The 20292-nt window shown below is 34.5% G+C and overlaps 1 protein-coding gene across 8 annotated transcripts in view; it reads left to right on the top strand.

The window, feature by feature from the left end:
• EPS8 (EGFR pathway substrate 8, signaling adaptor) overlaps positions 1-20292 on the top strand; it is a 159565-nt gene that overhangs the window by 64209 nt on the left and 75064 nt on the right. The window lies entirely within an intron of this gene.

Raw genomic sequence — 20292 nt, 5'->3', positions numbered from 1 at the left:
ATTTATATGTCTTTTATTTTTGTTCTTATTGATTTATTTGTTATATTTAATCATATTCAGAAGAAACTTTTTTTTAATTGTTCAGTTACTAGTAGTTAAGCACAAGTCTAAGATTTATACTATTTAAAAACAAGAGCTAATAACACTGTGCCACAATATGTTAGATGTCAAAAGTAAATAACTGATAAAGTTACTGTTTTGGTGCTGGGAAATGTAGTGAGTTCTTTAGTTTAGGTGCCATGGTTATGGTTGTAATGATCCTTTTTGAAATACATTCTTGAGTATGTTGATTTTCCTGTAATATGTCTATTATTTCTTAAGCCTCTTCTATACCTTAAGGAACATTATCATTTACACAAATTTTAACGACCCATGCAAACATCATGTGCAGCTTTTTAGTAGTATACATAGGTGAAGTTACTTGAGATGTTTATGGCTAGATTTATTCTTACCCTTGCTGTAAAGTTTTGGTCAGCTTCACTAACTAAATTGTAAGGCAAATGTTAGTACCACGTGGAATATAAACCTCCCTATATGTTCTGGGAATGGTATGTAAACTATTTTCTTCTTTGACCCACTTATCCCCACCATTAGGAGGATATCCTTGCATCTGCTGTTCCTTGTGTGTTATAAAAGAGGTTTCTGTTTTTCAGCAGCTAAACTTGGAAACAGTTTCTTCAGTTTAACTTAAGTAAATTGTATATAAAAGGAAATGACTATGGAGAGGAAAAGCTGTTTAGTCTCATTCTATGTAAATAGTTCTGAAATAAATTGTATAGAGAAGTCTTTTTTTTAACTTATTTTTCAGTGACATCGTGTGTCATTAATTCATCAAAGTAGGTATGAAGTTTAGTTAAAGGAACTGCCTTGGAGTTTTTTAAGGTGACAAAAATCAGTTTATTGTATTTTAGACTTTTAAATAACAGCTGAGTTGAATTGTATAAAAACTTTGGGCAAAGGATATAATGAAGTAGATTATCATATAGTCTTTTGATAATTTACCCTATAAGATATTTCTAATTTAATTAAATAGTTAAATATTTAAAAATTTCTTCTATTTTAGAGTTTAGGTTTGTATTTGTGTTTTCACTTGTTTAATTTGACATGTAAGCACTTAAAAATTGACTTTTCAGCTATATGAAGAAACTATACTTCTTATTTTGGTTAAAATTTGTGGCATTTTACATAGAATCTTGTGTACAGAATGTATTAACTAGATTTGGGGAATTTGATTAGAAGAAACTTACGGTAGTCTTAATTCTCAATATATTTTCTAAAATGTTAAAGCAATCTGTGGAATATTGTCTGTCTGTCCTTGGTAACCTAAGATCTGAGCTGAATGGAATGTGAATTTCTTAAAGCTTTCCCTTAGATCGAGTATCAACATTTGTTCAAGAAGGCTTTAGTTTTAGGAACATTGTTATACATTTTCTTGATTATTAAAAAGACATTGTGTCAGATATCTAGATTTAATTCAGAATGATATTATTTAATTTGGCTAATTGTATTATCCTAATCACCAGATTTAAAGTTCTGGTAACAACTCTCTGATATATTATTACTACAGTATTAGGTTCTATTATATTCTTATCTTCCTTCATTGTTTCAAAAAAAAAAATGTTTTCCCTCATTATGCAGGTAATTTTTTACTTCACCATTTTGTATAATTTGCCAGACCAAATGACATAGTTAGTATCCATTAAGTAGAGCCATGAATATCAATCTTGTACACAAAGCCTGGGATTGTGGTTGGGGAAAGCCCTCCTGCTGCTCTGGCCTGGCATTCCAAAGACTCTGAATGAATTCTCTTAACTTATTCAAAGCCTGGATTTGTAAAAGCCAATTGGCTTCCTTTTGCCCATTCATAACTCATGCCACATTCTTCTGGTTAAAAATTACCAGTAAATTTCCCATTTTCCATCATACAGAATTCAATGTCCAGTATGTAGCTTATCATTTGAGTCATATATTTTAACTTATGGCCTAAGCTTCTTGTTCTTTAGGCTTCATACCTCCCATTTCCTGGTTCTTTTTCTATAACACGGAATGCCAGGCTATAATTAGGAAATCTCTCCCTCATATTCAAAACTTACCTCATCCTTAAGGTCTACAGACCACCAACATTAAATTTCTTCTCCTGGTCTCCTCTCCCAATGTTGAAAGTAATCTGTTTTGTATTTTATGCATTTTCTTATGCTGCTTTGTGTTCTATCTTGTGCTATAGTTATTTTTACATGTGTTATGATATTTTACTTCTCCTGTAATATTGATCGACTTTAATTGACTGAGGTATTTAGTTTAAGTCTCCATCTCTTACCATGATAAGTTGGAGGTGGTTTTGTCTTGTTTCTCCTATGTTGCCTTGTAGGTGCTTATTGTAAATATTTAGTGACTACAAAAAAAAAAAAAATGGAATGATATGACAGTGTTATTTACTACCAGATGTTTTACTCCTTTGTTGGAATGGACTTTTGAGGACAGGGGATCAACTGGAGATCTAAACAAGTGTGGCATGGCTGTCTGAATCAGAGCCATCCCCAGTCGGGAAAGCTGAAGAAACAATCAAAGCTGCAGTTAAGAAATGTTTAAATCATGTAGAGTGGCTCAATACTGACAGGGAAAGAACGACTCTGTCTAGCTCAAGACTTTGGGATGATAGGAAATTGAAGAGTAACACAGGCTTTGTAGATAGCAACTACAGTTCTGATTCAGAACATTTTTCATGAGTTCATAGTTTGAGAATAAATAGTCAGTTCTGCTATAATGCTTATTTTGAAAATGAGGATTTGTTCCTACATGATTGATATTAGGGAACAATTTGAGCATAATGCAGATTTCATTGCTTATGCCTGATTTCATCTGAGAAATAGTAGGCGAGCACAGAAAATTTCACATAGCTGACATGAGCTGCATAGGAATACCAAAATGCACACGCACAAACCTCGGACACCTATAGCTACCTCGCTTCACCACGTTATGAGCCACACCCATTCACATTTTGTTTTATAGCTCCTCCTCCAATTTCAGATAACTTGTCTTCCATCACTTCCCCATTATTCACAAGCTGCAACCTTTTGCCACACAATTCCTCAAGCGAACTCCAGGTCTTTTCAAGGTAGAGTGCTGTAGTATTGTAGTTTTTATTTATTTTTTAATCATTCAACATATTTAAAACTGTGCTGTGGTCTTTATTAGGCTCTTAGCTTCCCTTTTTTATGTGTCACTGACAGAGTTTTTGATACTTGGGCCTCTAACCTTATTTTTCCCATAAACTCTGTGGTTTTAATTAAGTGATTTTGCTTAGCATTGTGAGTTTTAGGAATGTATATGGCTCATTATAACAGAACTGACTGTACTAATTGATAACATACAGAGTGTGAACTGATTGTTCTCTCATCTCCCCCCCCCAACCTTTTAATGGTGAAAGGCAATAATAGTGTCTGTAAGGAGGAACACGGTACAACAGAGCAAAATGCCAGAGACCTTCTTTAAGCAGTGTTGTAAATAAAAAGGGGGGGACATAAATTTACTGGTGGGAATAAATAGATAGCCTCAAGAACAAGGAGAGATTGAGAAGTAAACATACAAGGTCTGTAGCCCTCTGGAGTAAAAATATATCTTATCTTCAAATAATTATGTTTAACATTTTTTAAGCCTTTACTATGTGCTAGGCACTATGATAAGTACTTGACATGGATTATGTTATGTAATCCTCACAAAACTCTATAAAGTATTATTACTGTCTTTATTTTAGAGATGAGGAAAGAGAGGCTTAGAGGGGTTAATTAACTTGCCTAAGGTCAATAACTCGTAAATGTAAATGGCAGAGCCAATTCTTGAATCAAGTCTGACTTCTGTGCTTTAGATCTTAGTGGTTGGTCTCTTAGAGTACTTTGTGGATTAGAAATAACTTTCACATGTTTTATTTTCATGTATTATTTCATCCTCAATAACTGTCTCTGATTGGCATCACGAACTGTTTTGATCCCTGTGACAGACAAAGAAACAAAGGTACTCGGGCTAAGAATCTGAAGATTATCAGAGGCAGAACAATAACAGAAACTAATTCTGACACCCGATTCAGAATTTTTTCCTGGGTCTTATACATGAAAAGAGGAGGAAAAATTAGAGAATTATCTATAAGGAGGTGAGCTGAACTACAGACAGAGAAAGAAATGATCGTGTTGGAAGTTGAGGGGAAAAAAGAGTGAATTATAACAATACCTCAGAACTGAAAGGAGAGAATCTGATGGAGAAAGAGCATGGGGGCCTCTCACTCTGTGGTACAAGAAGCCTCGTCAAATTCTCATAAAGGAACTAAAACCCAGCAATTTCAATACAGCATCATGGTAAGAGAACTCTGAGGTCATGAGCATAAACTGGTTATGCTGTAAATCCTGATTAGTAATAGACTCAGAAAAATCAGAGGGAAAGGCAAAGTGACACTGGAGGAAGACTTGGAAAGTCTTTAGTTTACTGCTTCTGTAGCTTGAGATGTGTCTTTTTTTTTTTTTTTTTTTTTTTAAGTTGTGAGTTATCTCACACGGCCTAACATATGAGCAAGTATTTAGTGTTTGTTATGCTGAAAGTTTAATAAATAGTAAAGAGAGTAGTTCTTCAGTTGAGTATTGATTAAGATGAGGTAATAGATAAGGGTAGAACTGATGAGTAGTTATGAACTTAAAGCAGAGGGTCAGCAAACTATAGTGGGCTATTTTCTTTCTCCAAGTCAAGGATGGTTTTTACATTTTTAGTAGGTTATTAAAAACAAAAACAAAGAATATCAAGACACCATACATATGTGGCCCACAAAGCCTAAAATATTTATAACCTGGCCTTTTGCAAAAAGTTTGTCAACCCCTGACCTGAAGTATATCCTGTGAAGCAAAAAAAGTTAGATTCATTCCTTTTTAGAAAATCAGATTAGGTAATGTAAAGTAGCATAATATTTCTTAGGGGGTTACATTTTCAAACATGTACCTTTTACCCCACATGGAGGAAGGAATTGTTATTTATTTAGCATGATATTTTGCTAGGGGGTTTGTATGCTTTTATTTCTCATACCCTTGAGAGAGATTATAACCACTTCACAAAGGAGGAAACGAGGCTCATAGAGGCTAAGTAAGCCTAAAGTTTCACTTTAATCCTAAAGTAGTGGGATTCAGGTATAAGTTTGTCTGGCTGACTCCAGATAAAAAAGTAGTAAGGAAAATTTGTTTGTAGAAGTGAATATAGACTATTCAAAATTCTGACTTGAAAATATCTACATAGATATGAGATATGGACATTTGTAAAAACCTTAGTTAATGTCTAAAACGTAAAAAACTACACTACACACAAAAAATATGGTAGGTTGGAGAATTGTGTAATTTTATTATAAAATTTGCACATGAAGGAATATTTTTGGATAAATTACATAAAAAATTGTAAAGAAAATAAATATAAAGAACAGAAAATTTAAGTCTCATATTAAAAATTCCAAATAATATTCACCTAAAAGAAAGATGAAATTTAAAATGTTTTTAATATAAAGTAAAAAATGAAAAAGTATGTTCTGCTTCTATAGAAAGTGTACTAGGTAGCAGTTTATTTTTGAAAAAGCAGATGTTAAATATTGGCCTAAATGTCGAACTATAAAATTTTATGAAGAAAATTTCAGAGTCCTGTGAAAGCATGTAATGTAGGAATCTAAGATAGATTGGTGAGTGAGGGAATGACTTCCCAAGAAAGGGCCATTTGAGCTGAGAGATAAGAGTTAGATCTAGGCAATAGAATAATTATCTTTTATTCTATTAATAGACAAGTGTGATAGGCCCTGAGGAAGCAAGAGCTAGATATATCCAAGGAAAGATCATTTGAGGACAGAAATTATTATATATCTGTTTTGGTCATCATTGTCTATCCAGCTTTGAAAATACAGTACCTGCTGGCACATAGTAAGCCCTCAGCAAGATTTATTGAATGGATAAAGAACGAGTGGACATTTTGCTGGAAAATTCATGGTATAATTGTGAGCACAGGGGTTGCCTGGGTGAAAGCTACTATCCTCTTCTCTGAAGTCAACCTAAGGACATTAAGTGACTTAGACTGTTGGTAACCTCAGGTTACCCTAGGCCACTTGCAACCCAGCTTTTCCCAAACCTTAACTACTAAGTATCTAAATGGAACTTGACCTAGAGACAATTTGCACAGAAAAGGCAGAAAAAATGAATGTAGAGTGCTTCAGCTGGATCTGTTCCTGAGAAAGGAAGGTGAATTTGTATTATGACAATGTCAGGAATAAATCTGAGGTTGAATGAATAGAGCCACAATTTGAAAAATAGCGAGGGGGGGGGGGGAGGGTGTTCTGTGCTAGAAAAGATGATCCTGGCTGCTCTGGGGGATCGATCATTGGTGACCAAATAACAAATGATAATCAGGCTTAGAGATTTAATAAAGAAGTTAAGTACTCAAATACTTACTATTAGTAGAGTCTATTTCTTAAAAATCAAATTTGAATTTCTAAATTGAGATAATATCTCCCATAGGTTTGGGTGCATTGAGCAATTTATGAAGTAGAAAGAGAAGAGGAAGAGGGATGTATATTTCCCGATTCTGTGAAATAAGATTGTAGTAGCCATGGGAGGGAGTATTTTACAAGATGTTTACCATAAAACAGAGGCGAAATACCATTTTGCAGAAATAAAGAAAAAGAGCAACCTTAGGTGACAAGGTGACTGGGAATTGGAAACAGAAGGAAAGAAAATATTTTCAGGGTTATTCTTGAATGCTTGTCTTAAGTTAAAAAAATAATAATAGCTGATAAGTGGTAGCAATAACACATGTACATCATTATACAAGAATTCAGTGACGTGTGTGGGTTTTACTTAAGCTTAAACTTTAGTGAACTTTAATGATAGCATACTGCTGGGGGGTTTAATGTGAAGTCTGAGAAATTTCTTACTGGATATCATAAGTCTGTTTCCCTATAAAAAGGGTAATATTGGCTAGCAGTTGAGATAAGTACTTCCTAAGAGTTGGAAGTTGTTTTGATAAGTGAGAAAAAAGGTTCCCCTCTCCCCAAAACAAAAGCTTTCAAAGGGTGTGTTGGGAGTGGCATTAGTGGTACTGGTAGGGTGAAAACTCTTTGCTTAAAATGGATTGTTTCTAAGTATTAAAATTAGTCAGTTGGGTATCATCAACGTCACTTGGCTCATTTCTAGGAACAGAGGGTATTCTAACTACTGCAGTCAGCAATTGATTTGCCAAGTAAAAAAAATAGAAAAAATTAGCCGGGCATGGTGGCATGTTCCTGTAGTCCCAGCTACTAGGGAGGCTGAGGCAGGAGAATTGCTTGAGCCCAGTTTGAGGTTGCTGTGAGCTAGGCTGATGCCACCGCACTCTAGCCTGGGCGACAAAGCAAGATTCTGTCTCAAAAACAAAACAAAACAAAACAAAAAAACAATTAATTTGCCATAAAACATCAAATTGGTAACTTTTTTAAAAAGGAAGCTATTAATATTTCATAAGTCAAAAGATTCATTTGTAAAATAGCATTTCTATTCCAAATAGTGTATATTTTTAAAGTAATTTTACGTATCTTACATTGTCTTACTTTATCCCCTCAATTTACCAGATTGGTGTGTAGGGATGGAGCAAGAGCTGGACCAGAAATTAAGAGTTGGTGAAAGCTGGAGCAGTGCTTCTTCTTTTTTTTTTTTTTCCAAAATATAATTGAATTTATTGTTTTTGTAAATTAGGGATTGTGTTTCTTCATCTTTTTAAAAGTATAGTGATAATCTAGTTCAAATTTAAAAATATATATATACACACATATTAATATGTATATAGATATGTTTGTACACTCATACACTCACAGTGTTTTAATTTGTGTATGTGTGTTTGCCATAGAAATTCTTTATTTCTCTGCTACATCATCTTTACAGAGGAAGCTACAGTAAGATCTAGGCTTTACCTTATAGACTAGATGGTATATCTGATGGGCTCACAGACATTCAGTAGTTCATTTCTTCCTCGGATTTTTTTTATTATTGTGGTAAAATATATACAACATAAAATTTACCATTTCAACCATCTTTAAGTCTATAGTTCATTGTCATTAAGTACATTCATACTGTTGTGCAACCATCATGACCATCTGTAGAACTTTTTCATCTTCCCAAACTGAATATCTGTGCCTGATAAACATTTGCACATTCTCAACTCCTCCTCACCCCTGGCAACCACCATGCTACTTTCTGCCTCTATGAAGTTGGCTACTCTAGGTACTTCATTTAGTGGAATCATTCAATATTTTTCGTTTTGTTACTGGCTTATTTCACTTAGCATAATGGCTTTAAGGTTCATCCATGTTGTAGCATGTATCAGAAGTTTTTTCCTTTTAAAGGATGAATAATTCCATTGAATGTGTATACCACATTTTGCATCCATTCATCCATGGATGGACAACACTTGGTTTGTATCTGCCTTTTGGCCATTGTGAATAATACTGTTATGAAATGGGTGTACAAATATCTATTCTAGTCTCTCCTTTTAGTTTTTTGGGGTATATACCCAGAAGTGGAATTGCTGGATAATATAGTAATTCTATGCTTGATTTTTTTTGAGGAATCACTGTACTGTTTACTGCAGTGGCTACACCATTAAAGAGTTGTTTTAAATAAACAAATCAAATATCAAGAGCAAAAACCTTCTATTCTCTTAGTCTTTAGAATTTTAAAATGAACTTTTCAAAAATAGGATGAATATAGCTTCACTGGATTTCTTATGTAACTAATAACTGTAGGAAATATGAGCTGTGTCCTTACATGTTATTGGTATGCACATTTAAAATTAGTCAAAATATCTATTACTCTTTGGAGAACAATGCAGTTTGAAGAAATTATGGGAATGGTATGGGTGAGTCTTAGTTTTTCCAAAAAATATACAGGGCAGAATACAGTTGGGAAGATTTGCTTAGGCATGAAAGAAACAGATAAAATTATCTCAAAATTTGTTAACTTGGCTCCCTGATCTAGTCTACCTTCCAAAATGCCACCATAGTTAATTTTCTTAAACATTAGTAATATGAATGTTACTCCTCTTTTGACTTAACCATTTCCAAAAAGTTTAAGTTCAAATTCCTTTATATGCTCTACAGGGCCCCTTACAATCTGGTGTCAAGCTTTTCTCCAGCACGTCTTTTTATATACTGCACATTGCAGCCACACTGAGTATCTCACTATTCCCTAAAATTCATGTCCTTCCGTGTGCTTTGCCTATGTCTGGAATGCCCTCTAACTGCCCATAGATAAACCAGCTGGCACAGTCCTCTGTGTCTTTTAAGACCTGGTTCTACTGTGTCCTCCTTGTATATGAAACCTACTGGCTGCCCTAGTTAGACATTTTTTAGTACATTGTTCATGCCACGATTATAGCATTTACAAAAATGCATTGTATTAACAATTATCTGTTTGCATATCTGTCTTGCTAAACTGAGTGCTTTTGGAGGAGAGAAACCATGTTTATTGTATACCCTCATGTAAAGCACAACATCTTTTTTTTTTAAAACATAACATCTTGTAGGTGATAAATGTCCAACAAGTACTGAATGAATTTCTTACATGTTTTGCTCACTCTATAGAATGCTTGCCTATAATAAATAATCATTGTATGCATAAGCTGAAATTCCTTTCACAATTTCAATAATTATTAATAATATACTGGATATGTTTATTGAATATAGGTAAAAAATATCAAGCAAGGAAAGTTTTTGTTTAGTAGCTTGCTACTGTTCCAATTCTATATGCAGATTTCTTACATTTCTGAGCACACTGACTTCATAGACATTCCCACATTACCCTAGAGTCCTCCTATCCTGGGAGAATACCTAATAATTCCAACTTAAATGTTAATGACACGATGTATTATTACTCCCAGAAGTGTTTATAGTTTAAAAGTGTTTCCTGGGGATGGAAATGCTTAACTCAAAAGAATGAATTAATTTTCAGTGATAGAATTTTATTCACCATGTCACTTGGGTAAATGATATGTTTTAAGGAAATAGGATGACTCTCAGCCCTAAAGTCACACTGGATGGGCGGGCAGGCTTCCAAGAACACCTCTGAATCTTAAACATCTCCAGAGTGGTGTTAACAATAGGAATATATTCTGTTTTCTTAGGCATTCCCTTAAGGGATTCACCCTTCAGGGATAAATTTGTCCTCTTCCTACTGCTTCCTAATACTGCAGGTCTGAGTGATGTGGCTTATTTCATAGTGCTTAGTCTGCCTCACTAGCCACCTAGGAATTTCTTCTGCAAATGTTTAGAGCTAGAAATATGCAATTATTTAATATTTAAACTAGTTTCCATGAGTCAGATATGAGTGAATACTTATTAGCTGACTTGACATATAAAAGAATGGTTTTTCTACTGAAAGCAAAATACTGCAAGAGTCAGATGTTTGAACTCTTTTCAGTCTAGATTACTCAAGAGGAAACAAACAGCAAGATTCAGTTTAATTGCTTGTTATTTTGAAGAAGGAAATGTTATGTGTATTTTTCTCCCCCAAGGGCTGTGTCCAGGGCAGTATCATTTTGGTGTTTTTGTAGGTCTGTAAGATATTTCCAGTGTTTTAGAACTAAAAAACAAGTGGGGCTGACATTAATGTAGCTGGACAATGGACTGTTTCAAAGCTTTTCCAAGTAGTTGTTTTAGATTGAAGACTTGGTATTATTTGTACTCAAGACCTATTGATATAATAGTTTCATTAGAATTTGTAAACTAATGTATAAGGACATATTTGAATCTAGGCATGGATTATGTTAATGTGAAATATTAATACATATCTGTATATGTGTAATTATGTGTGTGCTTAAGTGCGTTTAAGTATTAACATTCTAAAAGGTGGGGGTCACACATACAGATGTAGCATGGAACTGAGAGTTTGGGCTCTTGTGGTGATCTGCCTATGTTTGAGGCTGTACTAACAGTGTTATTGGGCAAAGTACTTCATTGTTCTGTGCCACAGTTTCCTCACCTGTAAAATAGAGATAATAATGGTACCTGCCTCTTAGAGAAGTTGTGGTTTCAATTAAATTAATGCATGCAAACAACTTATAACAATGTTTGACACACATATGGTCTTAATAAGTGTTATTCATTGTTTATGTAAATTATTATTGGTGATACAGTTGATTCAGAGAGGAGAGAGAATTACTTTGAGGAAAAAAAGCAACTAATTTGAAGCCAAAAGTATTAGTTAATTTTGTGGGTTAAAATCATAAAATTGTTTCTTTATCATTACACGATTATGGCATAAAGGGAGATACATGTAGGTAGTGTTTTATTCTTTGTAACATACCTTGCTTTAACTATTTTTGACTATTTTTAGTCTTTTCTCTCATGACCATATGTTTACGGAATATCCTCTACTTTGAAACATGGATAGCTTTGGGAAGTATATGTCTTTTGTCCATTTTGTGTTAGACTTCAATTTTGTCTAATCAGTGTTTGAAAGAAATGGCACTTGGATGGACTTCCTTCCAAGAAAAACACTGGGTGTTTCAGGAAGTGGTCTCAGTGAGTCAGAGGATAATACTTTTTCCTCTGAGTCAGTTTTGAACCTCCTTGATATAAATAGGCGTGCTTTTACCAAAAGTTCTGCTTTTCAGATCAGATGTTAAAATCATCATCGATACATGACCAGACTAACAACAGTGCCCTCATTGGTATTTCTGTTCAGTTAACATGGACGTTCTTATCTAATTATGACTTTAGAAATTCTGATAGATAAATTCTTTTTTAAAATTTCAGTTCAGTTCTGTACTTCTAAATTAGTTTCTATTTCACACCAATTTTGCTTCAGACGGGAGTGGAGTCAAGTAGTTATTTGTGTAAATTTTAGGAGAATTTATATTGGTAATAATATCCACTTTGGTCACTAAAAGTCTATGACTTTTCTTTTAGCCCTTGTATATAAAACTCTCTATAGCAGAATTTCAGTACAGGGATTATTTTGCAAAAGACTAACTAGTTTGCCTTACTTCAGAGTTGTGTAGGAGATATAAAAAAATAAATTATTAGTAGAGTGGTTCTTTATAGCTACATTAAAAAATGTTAAACATGATAACTAATTGCCTAAAGACTATTGTTGTTAATGTTGAGTTGGTCAGGGGAGACTTTTAAAAAGGGGTAGGAATTGAAGAATTGAGAAATTGCTAGATGGGAGGTATCAAGTAGGGTAAAGGGCATTTAGGGTAGGAGCAGATGCCTGAATGTGAGTCAGCGCAAGATATGCTCAGAAGAGTGTGTGGTGGTAGTGAGGGTTTTTATGTAGTACTAGAGAGATATGGACAACTGGAAACATTATTTAAGGCAAATTTGTGGTGGACCTTGAATGGTAAGCAGTGGAATTTGTGTGTGTGTGTGTGTGTGTGTGTGTGTGTAATTGGTAACATTGTGTACTCTAATTATCATATATTTCTCCTGAGTTGTAGTTGGTTGACTGTGACTGATTTTTACTTTAGTGAATTTTACTTTAGAACTAGTATTTAAAGAAAACCTCTCTATATCTATTTCTCTCTAATATGTAGCTCTTCAGGCAGATAAAGGAACAGATAGATCTCAAATGATCGATCTATGTGTGCTTTTGCATATAGTCCTTATAACAACGGTCTTATTCTTAATTTACAGATGACTAAAAAGAGGCTCAGAGAGGGTAATGACTTGTCCAAGGTCACAGAGGGATTGTGGAGGCAGGATTTACATTCAGGGATGCTCATTTTCATACTGTGTTCTTTTCACTGTGGCACAATACCAAAATAAAAGCATTGGAATATACTCAGTACATTTTTATTATTTCCAGTAGCTCTGAAAAACCAACTTAAAGGTATTCTCCTTCTCAACAGAGAAGTATAACTTTCTTTTAGGAATAGGAAAGTGGTCTTTGGCTGCTAGGAAATTACCTTGTGGGCAAGCTTTCTTTCCTCCTCTCGGGTAGCAGCAGTAGGGCCATCTCTGTTTTCTAAGAGTGGATTATTGTCATTTGAGCCTCTGTAAAGTGTGCAAAGGCAGTTGAACAGGTTTAGTGATCATTTGTGGGTTGCTGCAGATCACCTGTCCTTTTTCCATTTATATTAATAGATTGATGGTTATTTTTCATTTTATCTTCAGCATTTGGGCCTTGATTAGTTGGAATCTTTGATTTTTCTGTCTTGGCAGAAGTTATTATAAGAATATGGTAGTTATTACAAGAAAATGCTACTTTGTTGCATCCTACTTCCTTTATGGTGGGGAAATAGCCATGTGCCTCTTATCAAAACTGGCCTTCCCCGAGGTTTCAACAGTGGGAATTGTGATTAAACACCATTCTTGTAAACACTGAATCTTGTATCTCATAAAATTCAAACACTTGTTTCCTAGAAAAATTTCCTTGTTAGTGTCTGCTGGAATGGAGCCGGTCAGTTCTTAGGAGAGCAGGGAAATTCATCTTATTTTCCCAGCTAACTAGTTTGAGTGTGGTACTATGTGATGGTATGTTCTCTTCCCAGGGCTTTCCAGCAGCTAAATTATTTAAAAAAAAAAATGACAAAGATGATTTATTTATTTTTCTACACCATTTGGGGGGAAACAAGGAAGTTGGCTGGCTATAAGAGAGATAAAGATGGAGAGGCAGGAGGAGCGAGATGGCCGTGGATGTCTATTTACAGTGTGGATGAGGGTGACTTGGGGGGACTTGGGAGTATAGTTGACACTGCTTGTTCTTTTCCTTTAGTAGTTCTTGTTAGAAGCTAGAGATGCTAAATATTTCTAGCTTCAACTAGTTAAAATGTTTTCTACTGTTTCTTTTGCTTTTATAACATTGTTTTATTCTGTCTAATAAGATTTGAAGCATCTTCATATGGCCAATTAATAAAATATTTATTGGCATAATTTAAAAAGGCTTTATGAAACTATATACTCCATTTTATCTCAAACAGTTTCATAAAGTCTTTTACAGTATATACTTATTCCATAATCATTCATATGTCCCCATGCTTTGTAAAATATATGTTGCCTCTAAGTTGGATATAAAAGTCAATTTTAGTTTTATTGATTACCATTATACAACTGGAAATACGTTCCTGTAGAAGAATATTGGTGAACATCTGTCGCAGATGTGAACTTTCCAGAGCAAAAGTCCTGCTAATGCCATGCCCTTTAGAATTTTGTAATCCTTTTGACACTCTAGGGTCTATTGTCTTTATTCTGGTACTACCTTTTCTTTTTTCTTGATACTGTTTCTAATAATCCTGATTATCTAAAAGTCTTTACTTTATAGCCTTCCAGAATCCGGTTCCTTTTCTTTCTTGTTTATCAGTAAAACTAGATTATCAGTTATTTTCTACACAATGTATGGACTATCATTTGTAATAAATGTGTAGTAAAAGAAGAAAATCCTTGTAGTTCTTTTTAGATGTTATGTGACCACGTTCTTTGAGGTGAAACAATAACTCTCTAACCATTATTATCTTCTCTGTGGCAAAGTGGGTGAATTTTATTTCGTATCTACTACTTATTAGTTCTTGGACACTGAGCATGTTATTAAAGTCTGTACCTAGCTTAACTCATCTGTAAAGTGGAAATAATAATGGTTCCTGCTTCGTGGGGTTGTCTGGACGATTAGAAAAAATAATGCATGTAAAGCACTTGGAATTGCGCCTGCCATATAGTAATATATGAATATTAGCTGCTGCTACTGCTGCACTCCTATTAGCAATTAGTAATAGTTTTCTTTAGTGCATTGGTTTTATAAAATCATTTTGCTTAAAATGGGAGACAACAGTCATGCTAGCTAAATGATACCTAGTTTATTTAATCAAGAGCTGGAATTAATTTGGGGGGGTATTTAGAAAAGCTAAAACAAACTTGTTATTTCTATAAGCAGCACATTTTAATTATATCGGATCGTGCTTCTCCCCCAAGATTTTCCTTCTTTAGTCTATAGGCCATTTTTCCAGTTGCTTAGAGATGGGAACTGTGGGAATGGAAAGAAAGAAATGCAAATGTGGCATTACCAGCCCTTGTGATAATTCCCTCTTCAAATGTCCTCTTCCTTCTGACCTCAAATAGCCTACTTACCCAAACAAATTCATCTTAAATTCTCAAACAAAAATCCACACAATGTGATCCAGGAGCATGAAGGTTTTCTGGTGATTTCTCTCTTCCCCTGCTGATCCAAACACCTTTTTCAAGTTACTAATTCACTATAGAGGGTTGTATTTCTGCTCTCTTCCAATTCCAGTACTCAAGTCTGGAAATGTAATTCCTGGCAAATAGTTTTGGGGGTTTATAAATTGACACTGGCCCAAAAGTGGACATGCTACTATAAAAAAGTCCCATTTCTGCCCAAGTGGAATAGTAGTTCGTTTTTCTCTGACTTCCCACCTCATCAAATCCATGTTCTTAAACTTGAAGTCCCTCAAGTTAGTGTTTTATAGATTTTACTATTTTCATTTTTGTGCTGCTTCATCCCTACTCTCTTTTATTTTGTTTTGTTTATATTCAGACTGTTGAAATAGTATAAATAACAGCATTCTTGTTCTGAACAACTTCTTGTCAATGTCATGGCCAAGTTACTTATAACATTAATAAGTCCCATATTCTCATTAAAATGGGAATAAGAAGTCCTTATAACCTCTTAAGGTGGTAAGAATTAAGATAATGTGTGTAAAGTGTCTGGCTTGGTGGCTGATGTGCTAAAATAATAAATGAGCGCTTTTGTTTCTGTAATTGTGAAATAGTGAGCTGTGTTTGAATTTGGATAATTTCACGGTTATGAGGAACTTTACTAGTGTTTTTGAGAACTTCCATTGCTATAATTTAGCAGACATTTTTTAAAAATACTAATCACAATCAAAGCTTATTTTTACTGCCTTTAAATATGAAAATTAATGGCCGTAATTAATTTTTTTCACATGGGATTTAACTTTTTTCCATCTTTAATTTTTATGACTGTTTAAATATGTAAACTCTCAAGAAAAGAAAGTTTCATACTACTTTAATAGACAACTTAAATTTTAAAATTAATGCACAGATATCTCAGCTTTTGTTTTAGAGTGGCTCTCAAAGAATTTGTTCCCAGCTGTATTCATTTAAATGAGCTTCTCTTTGGAAAAAAAAAACTAAAAATCTGAATAATCAAAATGAGTACATTAGAGGTTATTTGCTGAAGGGTGAATTCCAGGTTTTATTTAGGAACCTAAGTCTGTTGTACATTTAAAGCTATGATTTAATTTCTAGAAAAGCAATTTAAGTTTGAGTTTTTTTCATGAACAGTAATGCCCGATTTAGCTGGGGATATTGCCTCACTTTCATGCATTATAGGATTGTTTCTTTTCTGGGATTTGAAAACAGCATTTGTTGTTATAATAACATGTAGTTAAATATATACTACCAAAATATCAGCTGACTTTTTCTAATGTCAATTTCTTTCATTTTTTTGTACAACTTTCACTCTGGCTGTTATGGTACTTTTATTTTTAGTATAAACTTGTACTCATATTTCATAGTCCACTTGAATATCTCAAGTTCATATTAGAGGTGACTTGAATTTTTGTTGAGTTTTTCATTAACAAATATTTGTTAATGTTTAGACAATCAAAATATGCTACAGAAAAATGGCAGAGTAAGCACATACATTATTTCACTTTCTCCAAATAAAACTATAGTAAAGGGTTTTTAAATATGCAGAAACCTATTTAGACAAAGGGACTCTGGAAAGCACATGGATAATTGTGACTAACCTGGAAGTCCCGAGAAGCTGAAACCTAAGCTACTAATGAGAGACATTGAGAAGCAACCTGATTTTCAATTCAGAACCTCTGAAAGAGTCAACAGTGAGGGTGAGGCTGAAAACAGGAGGATTCGGTGGTAATGTGTCTTAAGTGAACTTAGATCCTGGGTGCTTCCTCATACCACAGTAAGACTGGTAGTTTATTCTATGAAGAATGTGAACTAGAGAACTCTTAACTGGGGATACCAAGGCACTGACAGAGAGTGGAGGATTGAGTGAAATGCTTACTAAACAATGAGACACCTCCAGCCCACTTCTTCCACTTAGAGCCAAAATTGTGGCAATCAGTTTTATATTCTCCAGGCATGAAATTGGAGGATGCTTCTTTGGAAAATCTGATTAATCTATGCAAAAGACCTATGGATACTTATGGTAGGAGTCTCCCAGTAGGACTGCTCTGCAGCGAGGCCTACCAGTTCACAAACCTCACCGTCTCCACAGACTCTTACCAGCTTTTTAGTGCTCTATTTATAATATGAGTAGTGACTAATGATCACCAGATGTTTGAAGCAAATCAGAAACCAAAACAAGCCTGGAGAAAACAAGGAGATTGGCAGAAATATCTCTATTGTCTTCCTTAAGAAAACTTTAAAATAGTATCATTGATATTCTCAGAAAGATCAGAGAATATATAGCAATCAGAACATAAGAACAGATATTATAAGAAAAGGAACACTTAGGGTACAAAAATGTACTCCTTGAAATTGAAAGTTGATAGAGGGAATAAACTCAAAATGTTTAGGAAATGAAAAATAAAAGAGAAAAGATAAGACACGTGATGACTTAGACCAGGAGGTCATACTCTGAGCAATTGAATTTTTCAGAAAAAGAAAAAAATATAATGAGGAAACTATCAAAGGAAATTTCCTGGACTTTAAGGATAATGGTTTTCAAGTTTGAAAGACCTATTGAGTCTCCAGTGTGTTGAAGTTTTTAAAAACACCGTTACCATAACCTGTAGAATCAGAATGGCTCCTGACATTCAGCAGCGACAATGAAGACAGAAGAGCCATGGCTCTAGAATTCTGTGGCAAAAACAACTTCCAGTGTACAATTTGAAACCAAGACAAACTATTGATCATGTGTAAAGGTAGAATAAATACATTTTTAGTCATGTATAGCTTCCAACATTTACCTTTCTTATAAGCTTTCTTGGGAAGTTCCTGAAGTATGTGTCCTACCAAAATAAACAAAATAAAAGCATGAAGGCGAGAGACACAGAATCCAGGAGGCAAGGGTCCCCGACAGGAGAAAGATGAAGGGAATGCACAGGCTGATGGTGAATCTGGATCCTGTGATGAAAGCTGAGCAGGAGCCTTGGAGAGTGGAGAGTAACCATTTCAGAGCAGAGCAGGAATGTATGGGATCTGGGAGGGAGGCCTACGGACAGAAAAGCGATAGAATAATGACAGAATAGGTAGTGCTTAAATGTGTTGAAAAGAGGCTTCCACTTCTGGTGGAGAGTAAAGGGGTGAAATTAATGAGAGCTACATAGCAAAACTAAGAGTTGAGGGGAAAGATAATTATCAACAAAAAGAAGAGAAAAGGTTGTACAGAAAAGAAGTGTATTCTTTGTATATTGTAAGTAGCATTTACATAGACTCAATAAATAAACTCTGAATTTTTGTCTCATAAAAATTTGATAGAACTGTAATTTGTCCTCTGTCATATGGATTCTCATTCCTCTCCTTCGTCCCTCACTACTTCCTACCCGGTAAGTCATTCTTCAGCAATTCCAAACCACTGGTGCTGTCCTAAGAGTACAAAGCCACCTCTGCATTTGCTCCTCGCTTTTCTCTTCTGGCTTTCTCAGCTCCTGCCTCACAGCCTGTGAAGGAGGCTTGTCTGAACTGAATGCCCTCCCCTTCCCAGCCTGCGGGCTCACCTTACATACTGCCCCTCTGCCCGCCACATTGTGCTATAAATGATCCTTTTGATGTCTCTCTCCCCGACTATACTAGACATTTCTAGAAATCTTTATCTTGCCGCCTTTCGTTCTTCTTTAAGGGAGATTTTGTTCTCTAAATCCATCGCTAATGTAGTTTCCCTTGGACTTTATACTTTGCTCTTTTTGCATTGCCTATAATGTGCTTTTGTCTTAAAGATGCTTTATCTTTTTTTCTCTAAAATTTCTTCATAAGATAGGAAAGTTTTCAAGGAAGGTTTTGTTAGCCCTAGGTTTTCTGTGGGTTGGATGAGATGCTGGAGATTTGTTTTCTTAGTAGGAATACCTACTGACAATCTGGGATAGTTTTTGTATTCAGTCAAGTATAGATAGTTACTGGACTTGACTTTGTTGTTTGGTTTTGATGACTCTTTGTTGCATCACTTCCTAACAGCACGCTAGGACTGTTGCTTCTATCGAAGATAAATGAAAAATAGTAGTTTGAAAGGAGTGCATTTTTATCTTTGTGAACAAAATGTTAAGAGGCATAGAATGATAGCAATAAGGAGCAATTGAGAATGATTTGAGAATTTCATGGTATCCGCTTAGTCATGAACTTTCCATAGACTTTTAAACTTATGCATGTTGAACTTGTTATACTCTGATACCTAAAAAAGTATACAAAATATTCTGTTAGAGCAAATACCTGCCCTCATATAATCATTATACTGCAATTAGATCTGTAAAACCATGTATTGCTAAAATAGAATAGACAAATTGAAACAATGAATATTCCTTGATAAGATTTGATACCTCTGTGCTATCAAAATAATCAATGTTTGAGTATTCTGGCAGGCAGGAAGAGATGAAGTAGAGATAAGAAATCGCATCTTTTTTAAAAATAAAATCTATAACTAGTTTTGGGGTGGTGTAAGCATGTGCATTGTAATACACTAGAAAGCTTTAACCTTTTTAAAAGTAGAATTCCATTACTTTTTAAAAAGTCCTGTGAGGTTTAACAATTAAGTTTTTGCTTTTAATAACCCTAGGGAAGATGTATTTATGATTAAGAAAAAAGGGATGAATTCAGTATAGCAGTTGCCTAAAAGTGGCATTTCCTACTTTGCAGGTTGTAAGCATTTATAAAAATAGTGTCGCACATCTTATAAAACATTGATTCTCTTGAGGGGTTGTACTGAAAATGCAGAGTGAATCACTTTCAGTCTTTTGTTTACCACTTAACTTCCTTTGCTCCAGGTAACACAGAGGAAGGTAATCATGTGGTGACAGGGTGGTTAAATATTAAAATGTTATATCTCTATATATAACTCTTCTAACTGTACCTGTAATGTTTTATGATTTACTATTTTTAGAGGCCATTTAATACGTCAGAATGAAATTTGAATTCAGGAGTTTCAAACTTATTAAAAATGGTTTTACAATTGTTTCTCCTTTCCTCGCCCCCGTGCCCATACCCCATACCCAGCCTCTGCTAATCAACATTCTATTCTCTACTTTTATGAGTTCAATATTTTTTTTTTAGATTCCACATATAAGTGAGATCACATGATATTTGTCTCTATGTACGTGGCT

The sequence above is a fragment of the Eulemur rufifrons genome, chromosome 16 (assembly GCF_041146395.1).
Source record: "Eulemur rufifrons isolate Redbay chromosome 16, OSU_ERuf_1, whole genome shotgun sequence".
Classification (NCBI taxonomy): Eukaryota; Metazoa; Chordata; class Mammalia; order Primates; family Lemuridae; genus Eulemur; species Eulemur rufifrons.
The sequence above is the reverse complement of the archived record's forward strand: the minus strand, read 5'-3'. Positions and strand labels throughout refer to the sequence as shown.